The following is a 19,987-nucleotide window of genomic DNA, read 5'->3' on the forward strand; positions in this document are numbered from 1 at the left end:
CAGTGGCGTAGCACAGGGCAGGCACAAAACTGTTAGGGGAGCAAAATTTCAACACCCGGGACTGCCTCAATATGGCTGCATGCTTCTGTTGCTGGGCTCAATTGAAAACGGCTTCTCCATAAGAACCAAGAAGTGACCTCTTCAGACAGTGGAATGACTCTTCTTTTCTTATCTCTGTGACTGCAGTCTCCTGGGTAATGCAGACACTGTTAGGCAGTTGAATGCACATACGTACCCTGTCTGTTGGCCTCTGTCCCACCCACCCCTCTGCATGGCCCCGGGTGCTGGTAACCTACAGTATGCTACTGAGCCCAAGTACAATCTCAAAGAACTGTTTGTGAGGCAGGACTTGCCCTTGCAGAAGCCATGCTGGTTCTGCTTTAGCAAGGTTTGTTCTTCTATATGCTTGGCTATTTTTATCTTTATCAGTACTTCCCATCAGTTTTCTCAGGACAGCTTTTAAGCTAATAAGCCTGTAATTTACAGGATTCCATCTCTGCACGCATGCCTCTGGTCACTTTTTTAAAAAATGGTTTCATATTAGTTACTTTCCAGCCCTCAGGCATGGAGACTGATCTGAGGGGCAAGTTATATAGTTTTGTTAGAAGATATGCAATTTCACATTTGAGTTCTCCTGTGGGTGCCATCTGGACCTGGCAATTTGTCAGTTTGCCTCGTAAGCCTAAAATTTTATATCTCATCACTACTATCTGCCTCAGTTCCTCAGACCCACTTCCTACAAAGGTTACTTCCATTGTAAGGTAAAGGTAAAGGTAAAGGGAACCCTGACCATTAGGTCCAGTCGTGGCCGACTCTGGGGTTGCGGTGCTCATCTCGCTTTATTGGCCGAGGGAGCTGAGGTACAGCTTCCGGGTCATGTAGCCAGCATGACTAAGCTGCTTCTGGTGAACCAGAGCAGCGCACGGAAACGCCATTTACCTTCCCGCCGGAGCGGTACCTATTTATCTCCTTGCACTTTGATGTGCTTTTGAACTGCTAGGTTGGCAGGAGCAGGGACTGAGCAACGGGAGCTCAACCCATCACGGGGATTCGAACCGCCAACCTTCTGATTGACAAGTCCTAGGCTCTGTGGTTGAACCCATAGTGCCACCCGCATCCCACTTCCATTGTAAAGACAGATGTAAAGAAATAATTCAACTTATCTGCAATGCATGCATGTCCACTTATGCATCTCTGAAAAATAGGACCCTTGGAAAAATAGGTCATAAAATCGGTATTGTATACATGTATACATAAAACGTAGAAATAATTTCTATAATATAAACAGAAATAGAATACATTTCACAGACAGGGGAAGTCTAATCTGATTGGGCCATCTGTGTGCTTCTTAAGCCTACCCCCAGGCACTAACCATTGATGGACAGCTTTGAGAACCCTCCCTTCTTAGGGTTCCTTATCCTTAAAGCAGACTCGGACCGGACCACCTTTCAAATAGAGGACTGATATCAGTGGAGGACTACCATCATAATGTAGGACACATAATGTTATGTACTGAGTTGAATAGGATCCAAACTGCAGCAGTCTGATTGGTCCTAGAACAATAGGATCCAAATTGCAGCAGTCTGATTGGTCCTAGAACAATAGGATTCAGAATGCATCAGTCTGATTGGTCCTAGAACAATGCAGCAGTCTGATTGGTTGGCAGGAACCACCCAATCATGCTCCAGATATAAGTGAATCCACAACCTGATTGGCTTACAGTAGAATTCCAGAATTAGCCAATCATGTGCAGCCCATTGTGTAAATAATGTATATAAAGCAGATACTTTGAGGGGACTTTCATTCATTCCTCCTCACCACTATGAGCTGAATAAAGAGCATGAAATCACTTTGCGACTCTGAGTATATTTCACTGGCGACGAGGATGGGATCCCGCTGAGCTGACTGCCACACACCGCACCGCAGCACCGCCACCTGCCGCACCGCTGCCTCGCACCGTGTATCCAGGCTTCAGCTCCGGGACACAAGGAACTCAGAATGGCAACCGACAGCAGCTTCTCGCCGTTCAACCCAGCATCTGGAGACTGGGAAGCGTACGCCTCCCGTTTCACCTTCCTCCTAGAAGCCAAGGGGGTCACCGATGAAGAAGACGCCAAGAAGAGGGCGATATTCTTCAGCGTCTGCGGAGAGGAGACGTTTGAAATCGCCCGGGCTCTCCTTGCGCCTGAAGATGTCGCTACTGTTCCATACAAAACAATAATGGAACAGCTGAAGGGGCACTTTTCGCCACAGCCCTCAGTGGTGGCTCGTCGAAATGCCTTCTACGCAAAGCGGCAAGCCCCTGGGGAAACCATAACTGGGTTTGTGACCTCTCTCCGCCAAGCCGCCCGGTTCTGCAACTTCTCAGAGCTGGAGAACATGCTTCGGGACCGCCTCGTCGGGGGCCTGGAGGATGAGAAGCTGCAACGACGCCTCTACGCTAAGAAGGACCTAACGTTCCAGGTCGCTCTGGAGGAGGCCCTGGCAACAGAAGCTGCGAAGAGGTCGACGCAAGAGGCATGGCCGAGCCTGCCACCCCAACCGAGGGTCCACCATGAAGACCTCACCGACGACTCAGGATCTGACAGGGAGGAGGTGCACCGAGTACAGCAGCGCACTCAAGCAGCCCACATACCGCAGCTGCCTCGACGAGAAGGAGGGAACTGCGCAAGCTGCGGGGAAAGTCACGAGAGGAGGACCTGCCGTTTCCGCAACGCAGAGTGCAGGCAGTGCAGAAAATCGGGACACATCGCCCGGGTGTGTCGAGCTTGGCCCACCCGACGCCAGGCAGCAGATGACCAATCTAAGAGCCCCAGGTCCCGGGGCCCAACGCACCAAGGCAACGCGACGGAGCTCACGGACTTCCAGGTATACCAGTTGCCCCACCCCAACGTAGAGAAAATTTATGTGGAGGTACAGATAGAGGGGGCCCCATGCCGCATGGAGCTTGACACGGGTTCAACTCTATCCATAATCTCGGCAAGGACCTTAAGGAAACTGTGTCCTACTGGGGGTCCCAAACTCAGGCCGGCCCCATTCACCCTCCGGGACTTCCAGAAACGTAAGGTCCCCACAATGGGGGTGGGGACCTTCAGGGTGCAATACCGAGGGCGGACGCGGCAACTGGACTTGCTTGTAGTCAAGGGCCCCTACATTAGCTTACTGGGATTGGCATGGTTTGGACCACTGGGGCTAGCCATCACCGGGGTGAACCACACTACCTTACAAGTGGACGTGGACGCCATATGCAAGGAATTTCCAGGGGTTTTCGATGGGAAATTGGGACAGTATACGGGCCCGCCCATTGCTCTACAGCTTGACCCCGCAGTACGACCGGTCAGGCTCAAGGCCCGCCGGGTCCCGTTCGCCCTGAAACCCCGTATTGACGAGGAATTGGACCGGCTCGTAGAGCAAGGAGTGCTGGAGCCGGTGCCTAATGCCCCCTGGGAAACCCCAATCGTCACACCCGTCAAGCCTAATGGTTCGGTCCGCATCTGCGCAGACTACAAATGTACCATAAACAAGGCCCTCACGGCCCATGCATACCCAGTGCCAGTGGTCAGCCATGTCCTTGCCACCCTGGCTGGGTCGAAAATTTTTGGCAAGCTGGACTTGGCCCAAGCATATCAACAGCTGCCAGTAGATGAGGCCACAGCAGAGGCACAGACGATTGTGACGCACAGAGGAGCGTTCCGGGTAAAGCGGCTGCAATTCGGTGTCAGTGTGGCACCAGGCATCTTCCAGAATCTAATGGACTCACTCCTTAAAGGGATTCCTGGCGTCACCCCCTTCTTCGATGATGTGTTGATTGCCGGGCCCACACCAGAGGAGTTTGAGGACCGCCTCCGCACCGTTCTGCACCGTTTCCAGACGGCGGGTCTCAAGGTGAAGCGGGAAAAATGTCTACTAGGAGTGCCTCAGGTGGACTTTCTGGGATTTATGGTGGACGCAGAAGGGGTCCACCCGACTGGGGACAAGGTACGGGCCATTTGTGATGCCCCAGCGCCCAAGAGCAAGACTGAACTTCAGGCCTTTTTGGGACTATTGAACTTTTACCATTCCTTCCTTCCTCACAAAGCGGCTGTAGCGGAGCCCCTACACAGACTTCTGGACAAGCGGGCCCCTTGGGTGTGGGGCCAGCGCCAGGAGGCTGCATTCCAGGCAGTCAAGGACTTGCTTGTCTCAAACTCAGTCTTGGCACACTTCGACGAGAGGCTGCCGGTGGTGCTAGCATGCGACGCCTCACCCTATGGCATTGGCGCTGTCCTGGGACAGCAACTCCCGGATGGAAGAGAGGTACCAGTAGCATACTTTTCCCAGACACTCAGCGCAACCGAACAGAACTACTCACAAATAGACAAGGAGGGGCTGGCAATTGTGAAGGGAGTAAAAAAATTCCATGATTTCTTGTACGGGCGGCCCTTCACCGTGGTGACTGACCACAAGCCGTTGCTTGGTTTGTTTGCCCCCGAAAAGCAGACCCCCCAAGTGCTGTCTCCTCGCGTCCTCAGGTGGTCAATTTTCCTTGCCAGCTACCAGTATGCACTGATTCACCGACCTGGGAAGGCGATGGGCCATGCGGACGCCCTCAGCAGGCTACCACTACCGGAAACAGGCCCCGACCCAGCACCTGCACAAGAGGTTATGAGCATGGAGCTGCTTCCTGACCGCCCCATTCAGGCACAAGAAGTTGCACACCATTCCAAGAAAGACAGGGTCATCTCCCGGGTCCTGGACTGGGTGTGGAGGGGATGGCCCAGCAACAGCCCTGGGCCAGAATTCGCTGGCTACACAACCCGCAAACATGAACTGTCGGCCCACAAGGGGTGCCTGTTATGGGGAAGCAGGGTCGTTGTTCCCCAGCCCCTCCGCAAAAGGGTCCTCACAGCCCTACACGAGACACACCCAGGGGTAGTAAGAATGAAGGCCCTGGCCAGGAGTTATGTGTGGTGCCCGGGGATCGACGGTGAGATAGAGGCCTGGGTCAAACACTGCCAGGCCTGCCAAGAATCCCGCCCAGATCCCCCAAGGGCCCCAGTCCAGTCCTGGGAGTCCGCCCGAGCACCATGGTCACGCCTGCATGTGGACTTCGCTGGCCCCTTTCAGGGGAAAACATTCTTCATAGTGGTGGACTCCTACACCAAATGGCTGGAAGTCGCACTGGTACCGTCCACTTCTACATCCGCCGCCATCCGGGTACTACGCAGGCTGTTTGCAACCCACGGGCTCCCTGACACTCTCGTCTCAGACAACGGGACTGCATTTACGTCAGGAGAATTCCAAACCTTCACAGTGCAGAACGCCATCCGCCACATCCGTTCGGCACCATTCCACCCTGCCACCAATGGCCAAGCAGAACGCATGGTGCGGACCACCAAGGACACCCTTCGCCGCATGACGCAAGGGGATTGGGAGTACCGCCTTGCCACATTCCTCCTAGCACAGCACAGCACCCCCAGCTCAACGACTGGCCGGAGTCCCGCTGAACTACTAATGGGTCGGCGCCTTGCAATCAGATTGGACCGCCTTCACCCTGATAGAGCTCAGGATGAGGTAGTGGTGGGGGAAGGCAGGAACCCCCGGACCTTCGAGGCCCAGGACCCAGTGTACGCAAAGAATTTTGGGGCAGGCCCAGCATGGGTACCCGCCACAGTCACCAGGGTCACTGGCCCCGTGTCATACGAGGTGCTAACGGATGGGGGGCAATGCTGGCGCCGCCACTGCGACCAGATACGGCGACGATTCCCGGGAGAAAACCAGGAGGAGGAAAGGTCAGAGGAGTCCCAAGGGAACAGAGCAGCAGTGAGGCCCATAGAGCAGGAGGGGCCAGCAGGAGAGGCAGAATCAGTAAATACAGAGAGGACCCGCGAGGCCGAAAGGACACCGGAACCAGAACCACGACTGAGTGAGCCGGTTGCGCCAGACCAAACAGGCCTATCACAGCCAGCATCCTTGGAACACGAGCCAGAACCTGAACCCCGGACCAGGGAACACCACAGGCCGCAACGCACATGTAGGCCGCCGGCGTACCTCGAGGACTATGAATGCGACCTCCCGGGCAGGACTGGAACTTAGAGGGGAGGGGTGTTATGTACTGAGTTGAATAGGATCCAAACTGCAGCAGTCTGATTGGTCCTAGAACAATAGGATCCAAATTGCAGCAGTCTGATTGGTCCTAGAACAATAGGATTCAGAATGCATCAGTCTGATTGGTCCTAGAACAATGCAGCAGTCTGATTGGTTGGCAGGAACCACCCAATCATGCTCCAGATATAAGTGAATCCACAACCTGATTGGCTTACAGTAGAATTCCAGAATTAGCCAATCATGTGCAGCCCATTGTGTAAATAATGTATATAAAGCAGATACTTTGAGGGGACTTTCATTCATTCCTCCTCACCACTATGAGCTGAATAAAGAGCATGAAATCACTTTGCGACTCTGAGTATATTTCACATAACAATCCTAAATAAAGGTCAGGCATGTGGTTGGTCTTATAAGAAAAATGTAAAATGTAAGGGAGGGGTAAAATTACCCTGTGAGAAAACCTACCAGCATTGTGAAGAACCTACCAGAATCACATTTAACAAAATGGATTTTAGTCAGAGGCTTATAGCCTATTCTTTTAGGGTCCAAAATATATCCCATCTTATAACTATCACTTTTGTGATCACTGTGTATTTGTAATTCTGGATTTGGACAAATGAACGCTGTTCTTCTAACTAGTATCTATAAAAAGAAATTATGCCGATATTCCACATGACTGTGAAATATCAGTGTGTGACAAGAAGCCTGAAGGATTTCCTTCCTGTCTTCCTTCCCCATCAGGATATGCAGTCAAATTTATAGACTGAGACTTTCATGTGGAACATATTTTGACTCAGATACTCTTGCCTGCAAGACTCACAATCTCACATGTGGGTGTTTTATGTAGAAGAGGAGAAAGCAATATGTCATCTTGGCTTCTAATCTCAGATTGCATAAAAATACTTCCACTTTCCTTTGTCAATACTATCAGCACTACCCCACTCTCCTCAACATTTACAATATCCTGTCAGGGCATAGAGGCAGAACAACATGGAGGCAATTTTGGCCTGTGTTTTGCTGAAATGAAATGGATGACAGGAATTGAGGGGGCTTCACCCAGGGCTAGTCCCACCCATGGCTATGGCACTGCTTTGGCAAAGTGCTCTTAGATGGGTCCCTTCCCATGCCAGTGTGCCTCAGTGGGTTAAGCTGGTAGTGATGTGCTGTGTACTGGGTGGGCCTGGTGTTGTCCCTTTTGAAAAAAATCACCACAGTGCCCATAATATAGTATTGAAGGTATTCTTGGAAAATTAAAATGGCAGTTTTAAGCCACTGCTTAGGTTGCCTAGGGCAGGAGTGGTCCCTAGTGGGATAGCGAAGGTCACCACAACTGACCAAGGATACTATTTACCCAGGATGACAGACAGGAGATGGGTAGATCATCATCCAATTTTCTCTGAGAAGCAGTTTTCGTGAACAGTGGCAGGTTGGTGGTGGGGTACTTTCTCTTCCCTTTCTGCTATTAGTTTCTTCAAAGTTGCCCTTCCCAAACTGCTCTTCTCCTACAAGAAATGAGACCCACACCTTTTTCTTCATTTTGTGGAGGAGGTGTGGGGGTTCAGTGATAGGAAGGGAAAGATTCATCTGTCCCTCTCCCACAGTGTTTTATTTCTGACTGTTGCTCCAGATGCTGCTTTTCAAAAAAGAGGAGGCGGGGGGAACCAGGGAGATACCACTGCACTAACATGCTTTTGCTTTTGGGAATCATTTTTCTTTTGACAGCATTGGAAGAGTATGGCTTTATTGTCCCCAGTTGCTCCTTGGTCATGTACAGATCCTGTAAAATAGTTCAGAAGTGAACCAACTGCCCCACTTCCAAGAAGGGAGACCATCATTGGTGCAGTTATTGCCATGGAGGACAATACAATTTATTGGTTGTCACAAGAGACTAGGGCCCTGCGGGATTTGACATCTTTCCTCAGAGCCTGAAAGATGGAACTGTTCCACCTGGCCTTCAGCTTAGACTCACTCTGACTCCTTATATGGGATTTGGTATATAAATTTTCCCTTGGCTTTTTTGCTGGCCCATGTAGGACCAGCATGGATAGCTGGCTCGAGTGAATATCTGATGTTTCCTCCCTTTATGGTCTTGATTTATGGGCTACTACTAAAATGAGGCTGCATTTTAACCTGTATTTTAAGCTGAATGTTAAGCCGTATTTTAATTAACTGGTTGTTTTCTTTTTCTTTTTTTCTCTACTACGTTTTAATGTAATTCATATTTGGTGTTAGCCGCCCTGAGCCCACCCCTGGCCGGGGAGGGAGAGGTATAAATAAAAATTTATTTATTATTATTTATTATTTAATCCAGACTGAAAATTTAGGCTCAGCCTCTATTCTGTGTAAAATGTATCCCTTCAATAATTTGCTAACATGTATGTATGAAATAAAGGTCAATATTTAAAATGATCAACAGTTAAAAACAGCAACAACATAAAACACTTGAAAATGCAGTTAAAACAGCCAAACACCAAAGTATATTACCATAGAAAAAGAAGTTTAGCAAATGAAGAGAGAGAGTGGCTGCAGTATGTGTATAAACTCAAAACAAAGATTTCACGTGTAGAATTGGTAAGCCTTGAGAATCAAGAACTAATATTCAGGGAAGGAAAGGTCATTGTAAAAGCATCTCCTTTTCTATTCTACAATGCACATAGCATGTCACTTCTAATCTCATAACAAATTTGCAGTGTGACATAACCTGCACAAGCTTTCCATTGTCTTCAAAGAGTTATCAGATTTAACTACCTTTGCAGTGATGCTATCTTGCCAGAATATGTTTCAAGTCTACCTTTTTGTGGTATTTCATCACCATCACCATCATTTTATTTACATACTACATTTCCATAATTAAAGTCATGTATGGTGACTTATTTACAAGTTTGCAGACTAAAATAAAAGATAGCACTTGCGTGATTCTTGTTCTTGATCTCTAGCAAATGTGCAAATAATGGCAAAATCTGCTCCTGTTTCCATTTCTGTTGGAATTCTTGGACATTCCTACTTGGGAGTAAGCCCTGTGGAATTCAATAGGATTCACATTTGAGTTGTTGTGACTAAGATTGCACTGTAGTCTATTAACCAGTGATTTTGTCCTTTTCTTTTAGAAAGCTGTCAGGGAACTGCCATCAGTGCCGGAGGGAGAGAGCAAAATCCAGAGGGATTCCAGAGAGCGTCCCGGGATTGGGAGAGGCAGCCCATCTTCTGGAGAAGAGAATCAGCGTAGCACCAGTGGAGAAGGGGGGCAAATGGGGGAAGCGGCAAGGCGGTCCCATGACTCCTTGCCAGGGACCAGTGGGGAGAGTAGAGGTCCTACGCTGCCTACGCCCTCCTTGCGCAGAAGGCTTTTGCGCAGAGAGAGTAGGAGAAGACTAGGTGTCAAAGAGCTTCTTTGCTGGAAGAAGTTTAAGAAACGCCCACTGACGGATTCTGCCAGCGATTGAGACAGCCACGGGTGAGTGGTTGTCCGGACAGAAAAGGTGCACTCAGGCAACCCAGCCAGGTGTTTGCACCGGCTTACGCACGAGCAACCCCTAGAACCACTACAAAAGCCAAATAAAGTTCATTGACCTAGATGAACACTTTATGTAATTGTTGTGAAAAACCTTGAGATTATGAATGCTTGGGAAAGGAATTCTTCATCCCATAGGAAATCCATGAACATATGAAAGCCTCCAACAAAAAATAAAAATAGTATTTAGGATATCCAGACTGAAACTAAGTGTTCAGGAAACCACAAACACTCTTGATCAGCTGTCCTTTTTGTCCTGGCAGGAAATTTCACAAGGGGAAAAAAATCTGTCAGTATCTCCCCACCCACCCACCGCCACCCCCCAGTCTGTTGGAAAAGCTATTTTCCATTCTTGATAAATTTACTGGGAATTTTATAACTTCAAGTCTCCTGGCTTCTTTCCCATAAAGAGAGCAATTTTTATTTCATGTTTAGAACGTTACCTGTAAATTCATACCCTCTATCATTCAGCAAAGTCAAATAGGTCTTCTTCTCTCCTTGAAATGAACATGTGGAACAAGCCAAAAATGACTCAGCGGGTTTCTTGAGGCCTGTGATACAACCTGCCAATGAAGTGCTGAAATAGTGGCCTAAGAATACCAATTTCTTTGCCGTTGTGAAGGCACTTTCAATGAAAGAAACACAGGCATTCCCTCCCCCTCTCACACTACTAGAAAGCTGAGTGTTGGAAGATCCAGGGCAGACAAAATAACGCACTTCTTCACACAGCACATCATTAAACTATGCTATTTGCTCCTGCAAGAGGTAGTGATGCACAACAATTTGGACAGCTTTAAAAGAGGATTAGAAGATTTCTTGGCAAAGAAGTCTATAAATGAGTACCGGCCCAAATGGCAATGGATGACCTCCGCAGCCAGTGGCAGAATGCCTTTGGATAGTAGTTCCTGGAAATTGCAGCACTCAGGAGAGTGCAGTTGTGCTCAGACTCCCCTTGCAGGCTTTCTGTGGGTCTCCGGTTGGCCACTATGAGAACAGACTGTTGGACTAGATGGGTCATTGACCCAATCCAACAGGACTCTTCTTCTGTTCCTCACCATGATACCTAATACTACATAACATGCTACAAAGAACGATGTGTCATCATTGGACTTTGAGATCCCCTGCCTTCACTTCATTGGCTGCTGCTTGTGGTGATGTAGAAAACTGGACAATGAAGACATCATGGCATGCATTTTGTGATCCCATTCTTTGTTAGTAGTAGGGAAGGTCAAAATGTGGCACTGGTGTTTTCTGTGGTAACCATGCAGCCTCCATCATGTCTAGTTCCAACTTGAACCTGACACACCTGTAACTTTCTCTACCAAGAAAATAAACACTGTTCCCATTTTACAGAAAATCAATGGGAAGGTCTGTATACACCTTGAGACCCCACCTTACTGTGTGGTCCTTAGAAGAACCATTTGACATTTTAAAAAAAATGTGAATTATCTATAGAATGCTTTGAAGGTGAAACTTGAGGTTAAGTATTACTTAGGTCATTTCCAGACAACCTGTTTATTGAGCATTCATCCCAATTTGTTTGGACAATTTGCTTGCAAGGAGGATATTTGATGCTGCATCAAACAAGTGCTACCCTACATTTTCCAGTCCATTTTCTTGTCACTTTCCCTGTTGCAAAAAGTCTGATTGGGGGGCAGGGCACAGAAACAGGTATATTGTGCAAGAGTGCCAAATCAATTTAAATGGTGCGACCTGGGCTGGCCGGTATGTGATTGAATTCTACCCCAAAATAGTGACTGTCTGGATGTGCCCTTAACGTATTTGTGTGTTTTCATATTGTACAAGCACCTGGTGTTGAGAACTTGTGTTTCTTCAAGAGCCCAGTTATTTGGAGCTGTTGATAAGTCAAGCCATGGCAATTAGTATTTTTAGGCCTTGGCATTGATGCTCTTCTCCAGTGATAGCTCATTTAAAAATCCTAACCCTGTAATTTATTAGCAATATTTAATACCTCAGTGACCATAAAACCTTTGCGTTTTATTGCCACTGATTAACATACCTTTGATGTTCTGCCCAACATTACACAATCCAAAACAAATTACTTTCAGGAAGCTGAATATTATATAAATACATGAAAGCAATAAATAATGCATAGGCGGAACATTTTTTCACTGCGTTCTGACATGCCACAATCTCTTCATATGGCTTTGACTTCTGAGGCAGCAGCTCTTCCAGTCCTCCGGGGAGAGTTTTCACCTAGGAGTGCACTTCGCACCATGGTTGCGGCGACAGCAGCTGCTGGGAGCCTGCTTTTGCACGGCTGAGGTTTCATCAACCGCTAAGACCGCAACTCCCCTCCCCCCCCATCTGCATGATCTTTGCCCAAGGAAGGCTGAAGTTGCCTAGTCAAAGTGCCTTCAGTTACAGTCTTCTCACTAATGGGCCCCAGATGTACACGGAACAGAAACTTCCATTCATTTTTCAGCACGGCGTTTCTCCTCTCCTCTCTCCCCACCCCACCTGCCCTTCAGCCCCTTGGCTTTTGGCAAGAGGTTAAAAAGGAAGGGGAGGGACTTTGTAAAGTAACAAAGGCAACAAAATATATTCGTTAACTAGCTGATTCTGCGGATGGTGCCAGAAGGCTCTTTGTTGATATTGCTGCAACAGACCGCTCTGAAAAACTGGCCTGAGAGAGAATGACATAGGTTTAAACTTGCTCAGACCTAAAGCAAAGGTTTTCAAAAGGGTCTTTGGGAGCACGGCATCCAGTTCCCAATGAAATACACTCCTTCTTTGTAGTGACTCTTCAAAGCATCCTCTTCCTTCCCTAAACCTTGGGGATGGAATCAATCTGGTATGGGTTCTAGGTGTGCAGCTCAATTTTCTACATACTGTATATACTCTGAAGTAAGTGTGCCTACGGTTTCTGTTTAGTTGTATTGCTCTCATTGCTGAGTTATGGCATTATGTTGTATGAATAATGCCTGATTATTTCTTTTCGCACCATTTCCCCGTTTACCTCACTCCCAGTTCCCTGCAGCAGTGTTATCTGGAAAAAGTTAAGCAAATCTGATTCAAGAGCAAGTCTCATGTGAATGCCTGTCATTGCTTCTTGTTTGAGTCTACATCTGGCTTGAGCCACATGGGTTGAATTATTTGATCCTCCTGTTACAGTTTCCCTTTGTACTCTTCCATGTTGCTTTAAGGTTCATGTTTGAAGTCCTCCCATGGCACCCAATACTAATTTTGACCAACACTTAGAATACTAATGAAATACTATTGTTGTTGCAACAGGGGAAAAAATGTTGCCACTATGATGTCTATTGACTGTCCCCTAGTTTGAGTCTTGTGCATATTTATTAAAGGAGAATATTCTTAGGAAATTTGAGCAGGGGATTTTGGCCCAATCTTAGTTTGTAGGTAGCTGTGACAACAGCTCTGGATCTTCCCTATTTCCAAAGTGAATCCCGTTTCTGCCCTTACCACTAGTTTGGGGTAGGTAAAATTTACACCAGCTGTGTCTGCATGGGGGACGGTAACCCTGTTTCCTTCCTAATTTTGCCAGAGCATCCTTGTCAGGAACACAGATCTATTGCATATGAATGGAGTAGTAAAGAGATAAATGACAAACCTAGACAGCATCTTAAAAAGCAGAGACATCACCTTGCCAACAAAGGTCCGTATAATTAAAGCTATGGTTTTCCCAGTAGTGATGCATGGAAGTGAGAGCTGGACCATAAAGAAGGCTGATTGCCAAAGAATTGATGCTTTTGAATTATGGTGCTGGAGGAGACTCTTGAGAGTCCCTTGGACTGCAAGAAATCAAACGTATCCATTCTTAAGGAAATCAGCCCTGAGTGCTCACTGGAAGGACAGATGATGAAGCTGAGGCTCCAATACTTTGGCCACCTCATGAGATGAGAAGACTCCCTGGAAAAGACCCTGATGTTGGGAAATATGGAAGGCACAAGGAGAAGGGGACAACAGAGGACTAGATAGTTGGACGGTGTTCTCGAAGCTACCAGCATGAGTTTGACCAAACTGTGAGAGGCAATGGAAGACAGGAGTGCCTGGCGTGCTCTGGTCCATGGGGTCACGAAGAGACTGACATGACTAAATGACTAAACAACAACAACAACAATCCTTGTCAGGAACACAGATCTATTGCATATGAATGGAGTAGTAAAGAGATAAACTGGCAGTACAGCCAAAGGCAGCTGCTAATTGTGTCAGCTCCTACTGGCCTGAGGGGATGCGTTTGGATGTTTTAAGCAGATGGTCAGTAAGTCAAGAAACTTAGGTGGTTGCAGATTTTGATCAGGCATTTCCTGTGATACTCAAGTGCAGAAAACCTTATGCTCATCCTCACCTGTGTTTACTGGAATCTTATTGACAGGTACTTTGCTATCCTCCACCCAGTGAATCACATAAGAAGCTAGCAAGATGAGTCAGTTATAGACCAGGTGCTGATCTTTTATCCGCACTCAATAACTTTTGTGCAGAAATACAAAGGTAGGGAGGCATGTGCCCAAATATGATACAGACAAAAGAACAAACTGAGCTAATGATTCCACTTAAGTTGACACGCCATTTAATTATGAGCAAAGGCTACATCATAGCAAAACAGAGAATCTCAATTATCTTGAGTCCCTTGAATGATTGTGTGAATTTAGTGTGTCCTCACACCTGGTTTCGTCTTCATCAGTGTCCTCTATTGATAACAACCCTATTTATCTGGACTTTGAAACAACCAAAGGCTTTGAATCTCCTCTAGGCAATTTGAATAAATGCTGGTGGATTATAATGTTGACATGACACCTTTTGTGCAGGTATAATCTGTGCCTGGTTGGAGTGAATTTTCATAACGATCTGCTTTGCTTAATAATTGGCTGTTGGCTCTAGCATTCCCCAGGTGTATTGCTGAAGACTGATCTCATGAAACCAAGCACTTACATCACAAAAAGGACAAAGTCAGCTTCCATACCTGAAATCACAAAATGGTGCGTGAGCCCATGAAAATAATTTAGTGAAAAAAATGGTTTTGAAATTTCCGTATTTTGGGCTTTTCTCCACTTTCCCTCATCACTCCTCCATGTCTGAGACCTGGTGCACAGCTCAAAAGGCTACTTTGTGTGACAAGCCATTTTGCCATGCAATACTTAAGCAAAAATAGCATATGTTAAAAGGATATCAGCCTCTCTTCTGAATTAACATCCTAAGTGCAAGTTTTAATGCAGACATGGATAAGAAGATTTTCCTGACTTAAATATCTTATAAATGGTACTTACAATTTCTTTTCCTTCTGCTCCTCATTTTGAAGCAGTTTCTTAGCAATCTGCTTACATCAGAAATCATGGTCTGCAGTACCCAAAAAGAGAAGAGATAAAAGGCCCTAATAAATAGATGTGTTATTGCAAATGAAGTGTTATTGCCATACTGTTTCCTTTGTCTGATCTCTAGTTCAGGTGCTCAATGTTTTCTAAGGACACATTAAACAACCACCACCACCATCCAAGAAGCTTAGGACAATGTATATCAAGCTATCTAATCTGATTTTCACAACAACCTTGTGAGATAGATTAGGTTAAGAGATGGACCCTGTACAGGTGACTTGTACCTTTGTATAATCAATGTATGGTAGGGGGAATGGAATCATGCCTCTGATTTCCATGTGGTGATTATACCTTGTGTACAACAGAATTTACATGAAATAAATAAATAAATTGTCCAGTAGCGCATTAGAGACCAACTAAGTTTGTTCTGGCTATAAGCTTTTGTGTGCATGCACACTTCTTCAGATACCACACACTTCTTCAGATGCATTTTTCCATGTAAACCTGCTCTTTAGAGATCAGTTAGAGCCAACGTCAATCCATGGAAAACCCAAATTGACATTTGCTCCATTTCAGCTTTAAAGAGCAGGTTTTCAAGGGGAAAGATCAGGGATAGATCGGGGGTGGGGGTTATGGGATTAAAGTTAGGTCTTGTATATACAGAGGCTGAACGCTACTGCCCTAAAGCTTTGTCTAAGCATTTCACAAGCTGTGCTGATGTCAGTAAGTTATGGAAGAGGTCACAGGAAAGAGAGTTTATTACTGACATATATTTGCACCTCAGTAGTTGCAGTTAGAGGGGAAAGGAAAAAACACTTACAGAAAGATTGCCAAAAACGAGGCTTCTAAATTTTGATGTGGAATTTGCCTCAAACTGATTTCTAACTCTATCAAATTAAAGTTTACGGTGATTATAAAATAAAGATTTTTGCACGATACATCATTCTCTTTATGAGTAGCCTGGAGGTCAGAAAATTATGTAGGAATCTCTTTTTAGCTTTCTCAAGTTACTTAAGTATCATGATACGTAATAACGAAATTATCTTGGATTAAATATAAAAGGGTTTTTCAGCAGTTGGACTTGAGACAATTATAACATAACTTAAAACTTTATTGCCTATTTCTAAGTTTAAAGAAAGTTCATCATTCTTCCAAGGAAGAAGACATTTCAGTCATTATTGTATATTTTATGAGGGTAAACTTAGATGTTCCAGTTCTAGCCAAGGTGATTCACACAGAGATCAGAACAGTGCTTGTGTGTAGAAAAAGATGTTGTATGAAGCAAAAACCCACATTCAGCACCATATGCACAGCTTATCATATGATTAGCACCCCTGACTTGATTCAGATTCCCACAGAGAAATACTGAATTCAGGCATTGCATTCTCCTTTTCTCTTCTTCCAATGGGCAATCAGTTTACAGTTATGTGCTCAGTTGGGAGAGAGGGGAAACACAAACACAGTTTCCCCAAGCAGAAAGATCTCTCAGTCAGGGCAAGAGCTTCCACAAAGCACTCATAACCCACCTACTTTCAGCAGCCAGAAACACCATAACCAGACACTGGAGAGACCTGTCAGGAGTAAGCATGGACCAATGTTACCAAATAGTATGGGAAACAGCCCTACTAGAAAAATTCACCAATAAACTGAAACTGACACGGGGACAAACAGAAGAAGACTCACAAACAAACAACCACACCCTAGGCCAACCCCAACCTCTCTCACCACCAAAGGAACACAAGTGAACAGCAGAGAACCGGCATGAGTAACGCTGACACCAAACCCTACATACATTAAGCAAAATAGAAACACTGCCACCTGACCCCACCCATCTTCCCCCCTCCACCCCTTTTCTTCCTAATGTCTCAACAAATGAAACTGATTTGTAAAAATGTTACATGGAAAAAATACGAGAGACATTACGCATATTTCTGTAAAACAAGAAAATCTTTAATAATAATTTAAAAAAAATACCAAAAATTTGCCACCACAGAAAGATAAAGGAAAAACCAATAATTGTGCTAAATGAATCTTGAAAAGCCATTGGGGCTGTACTTCTTCCCAACATAATTTCCCAAAGCGCTGTAAGTGCTATGATGGAGGTCCTGACAACTATTGACAGCCACCCATGCCAGTAATTTACCTAGTCCTTTTCAAAACTAGACTGGACTTTGAAGGAAATTGTTAACTAGCTGTGGTAAAACGCCATGCTGTATTGGAAACGGCTCCCTTCACTCACATTCAAGTGTCTGTGTGCATACATACACATGAGCGTCTATGCACCCCATGTAGATTTTTTTTAACGAAAGGCTTTGTGAGAAACTGCTTGTCAGTCTGATCCTGTGCATTTGCTCAGTGTCCAGTGCTGCTTTGTTTACTACAAACACTGCTACTTTCATCTTTTCAGAGGACATAATAAAGCCATTAAAATTGTTATTGGCACAGAGCACAAGGCTTGATTAAATCTTGGCAAGACAGGGCTACCAAACTCTGTTCCTTTTCTCCTCCCTCCCCCTCCACACCAGAGTGATATTAAATCACTAAAGCCACAAGAAGAAACTCAAATTACTTAAGTAAGACGGTACTTTCCATTTTAGCTTACCCCAGGCAAATTAAACAGGCCCCCTTGAAATAGTGACAAGAAGAGTTATAGGAGCTTAAGAGCACCAGACACCAATTACATTTTGAGAACTAAATGCCATAATTAACAAGACATATACTTTAATCTAAAGCAACTCAAATATGTGGCTGGATAAAGAAAAAAGGTATAGATAAACTCTGTAATTATAATAAATCAGTGCACAGGGGAAATGTATACCTTTGAGGGATATTTCTTTATTCCGCAATTAACTTTCAGATGTCTCACTAAGCATTCTTCCTTCCACCATCTGTATATGCCACAGAGCACCCTTTACCTCTCTTTTACCCTTCCATCACCACCCATTCCATCCTGTGAAGTATCCCAATTTTGGGACCTGGTTATAGGCATTTAGAGGTTCATCTACCATGGCACTTTGATAGCAGGATTGAGCTGGGATGGAAAGAAGTATTAGGCTGATGGAAAACTTCTGCTAATAAGCCCTTCAATAGTTGATTCATAGAATTGCAGAGTCGGAAGGGACCAACCCCCTGCAATGCAACTAGATCATAAATGGCAGGTGGCCATCCAAGCTCTGCTTAAAAATTTCCAATGAAAGAGAGCCCATCACATTCCAAGGGAGACCGTTCCACTGTAGAATAGCTGTTACTGTTCTTCCTGATGTTGGAATCTCTTTTTTTGTAATTTGAATCCATTGGATCAGTCCTAGCCTCCAGAGCAGGAGAAAACAAGATTGCTCCATTCTCCAAGTGGCAGCACTTTAAGTTTTTGAAGATGGCTATCATATCTCCTCTCAGTTTCCTGTTTACTAGGCTAAACATACCTAAGTCCCTCAACCACTCCTTATAAGCTTCGTTTCCAGACCTTTTATAATCTTGAACACATTCTAGCTTGTCAATATCCTTCTTAAATGGTAGCAGCCAGAACTGGACACAATTACCCTGGTGTGGTCTGACCAAGGCAGAACAGACAGGACTGTTACTTTCCATTTTCGGGACACTACACTTCTGTTGATGCAGCCTATATGCAACCATTCACAGTGGGATCAGGTGTTAAACAGGGTTGTGTTATCGCCCCAACTCTATTTATTATTTTCAGTGCCATGATCCTACACTTTGTTGAAGGGAAACTCCTCACTGGAGTAGAAATCATATATCAAACAGATGGAAAGCTCTTTAATCTGTGTAGGCTGAAAGCAAAGAGTAAGTTTACCGTACCATACTTCTGTCATAGAGCTTCAGTATGCTGATGACAACATAGTGTGCTCACGCTCAGAGGATGACCTCCAAACCATCATAAATATCTTCAAAAGCTTGGCCTATTGCTCAACATGCAAAAAACCAAAGTGCTGCACCAACAAACACAAAACAACATTGGAAAGTGTTGGTCACTTCTCCTACCTGGACAGTTATCTTTCCACAAGAGCCGACAGTGATGTCAAAATCCAGCCTTGCCTGAGCTCCACTAGTACAGCTTTCTCCCAGTTGAAGTGCAGAGTGTTTGAGGACTGGGACATTCTCAGGGAAACCAAAATTCTTATTTACAAAGCTATTGTACTACCTACCTTACTGTATGTTTGCGAAATATGGACCACTTATATAAACGCCATCACCAACTCCTTGAAAAATTCCATCAACGGTGTCTCCAAAATTTTTTACACATCACTTGGGAAGACAGGTGAACTAATGCCAGTGTACTGGAAAAAGCAAAGATCACTAGTGTTGAAGCAATGATTCTTCAGCATCAACTTCATTCTACTGGTTATGTTTAGATGCCTAATTATTGTCTGCCAAAGCAACTACTCTATTCCAAGCCTATAAATGGAAAACATAATGCTGGTGGTCAACAAAAGAGGTTTAAAGACTCTCTCAAGGCAAATCTTTTTAAAAAAGTAGTATAAACACCGACAATTGGGGAACACTGGCCTGCAAGTGCTCCAATTGGAGAACAGCCTTTACCAAAGGTGTCATGGACTTTAAAGACGCTCAAACTCAGGATGAAAAGGAGAAACATGTTAAGAGGAAGGCACGTTTGGCATACCCTCACCATGATCATCTCCCGCCCAGAAACCTATGGCCCCACTGTGGAAGGACGTGTAAATCCAGAATTGGCCTCCACAGTCACTTACAGATTCACTGCTAAGATCGTGTTGATAGAAGACAATCTTACTTGGCTACGAGTGATTGCCAAAGATGAAGAAGAAAGACTATCCCTGGGTGCAGATTATCAGGTCCCAGAGATCTGAATTCTTTTAAATGAATTCATCCATTACCACCTCTTTTCCTACCTTGGGCTACAGCTCCCTCCTTGTTTCATTCTTTCTGTTATCACCAGGTTGGGCACTGCTTTTCTCTTGGGTGAACACCCAAGCAAAGTGAAGACCCAAGCAAAGCATTGGCTTTCTTGTAACCAGAATGCCCAACAAAATGAACCTTTGGTCTAATCCAACCTTTGGCTAAACACTTGTTCTGTTCTGACAACCAAGTTTGGAAAGTT

This window comes from Podarcis tiliguerta (genome assembly GCF_965153285.1).
Source record: "Podarcis tiliguerta genome assembly, chromosome: 9".
Lineage (NCBI taxonomy): Eukaryota > Metazoa > Chordata > Lepidosauria > Squamata > Lacertidae > Podarcis > Podarcis tiliguerta.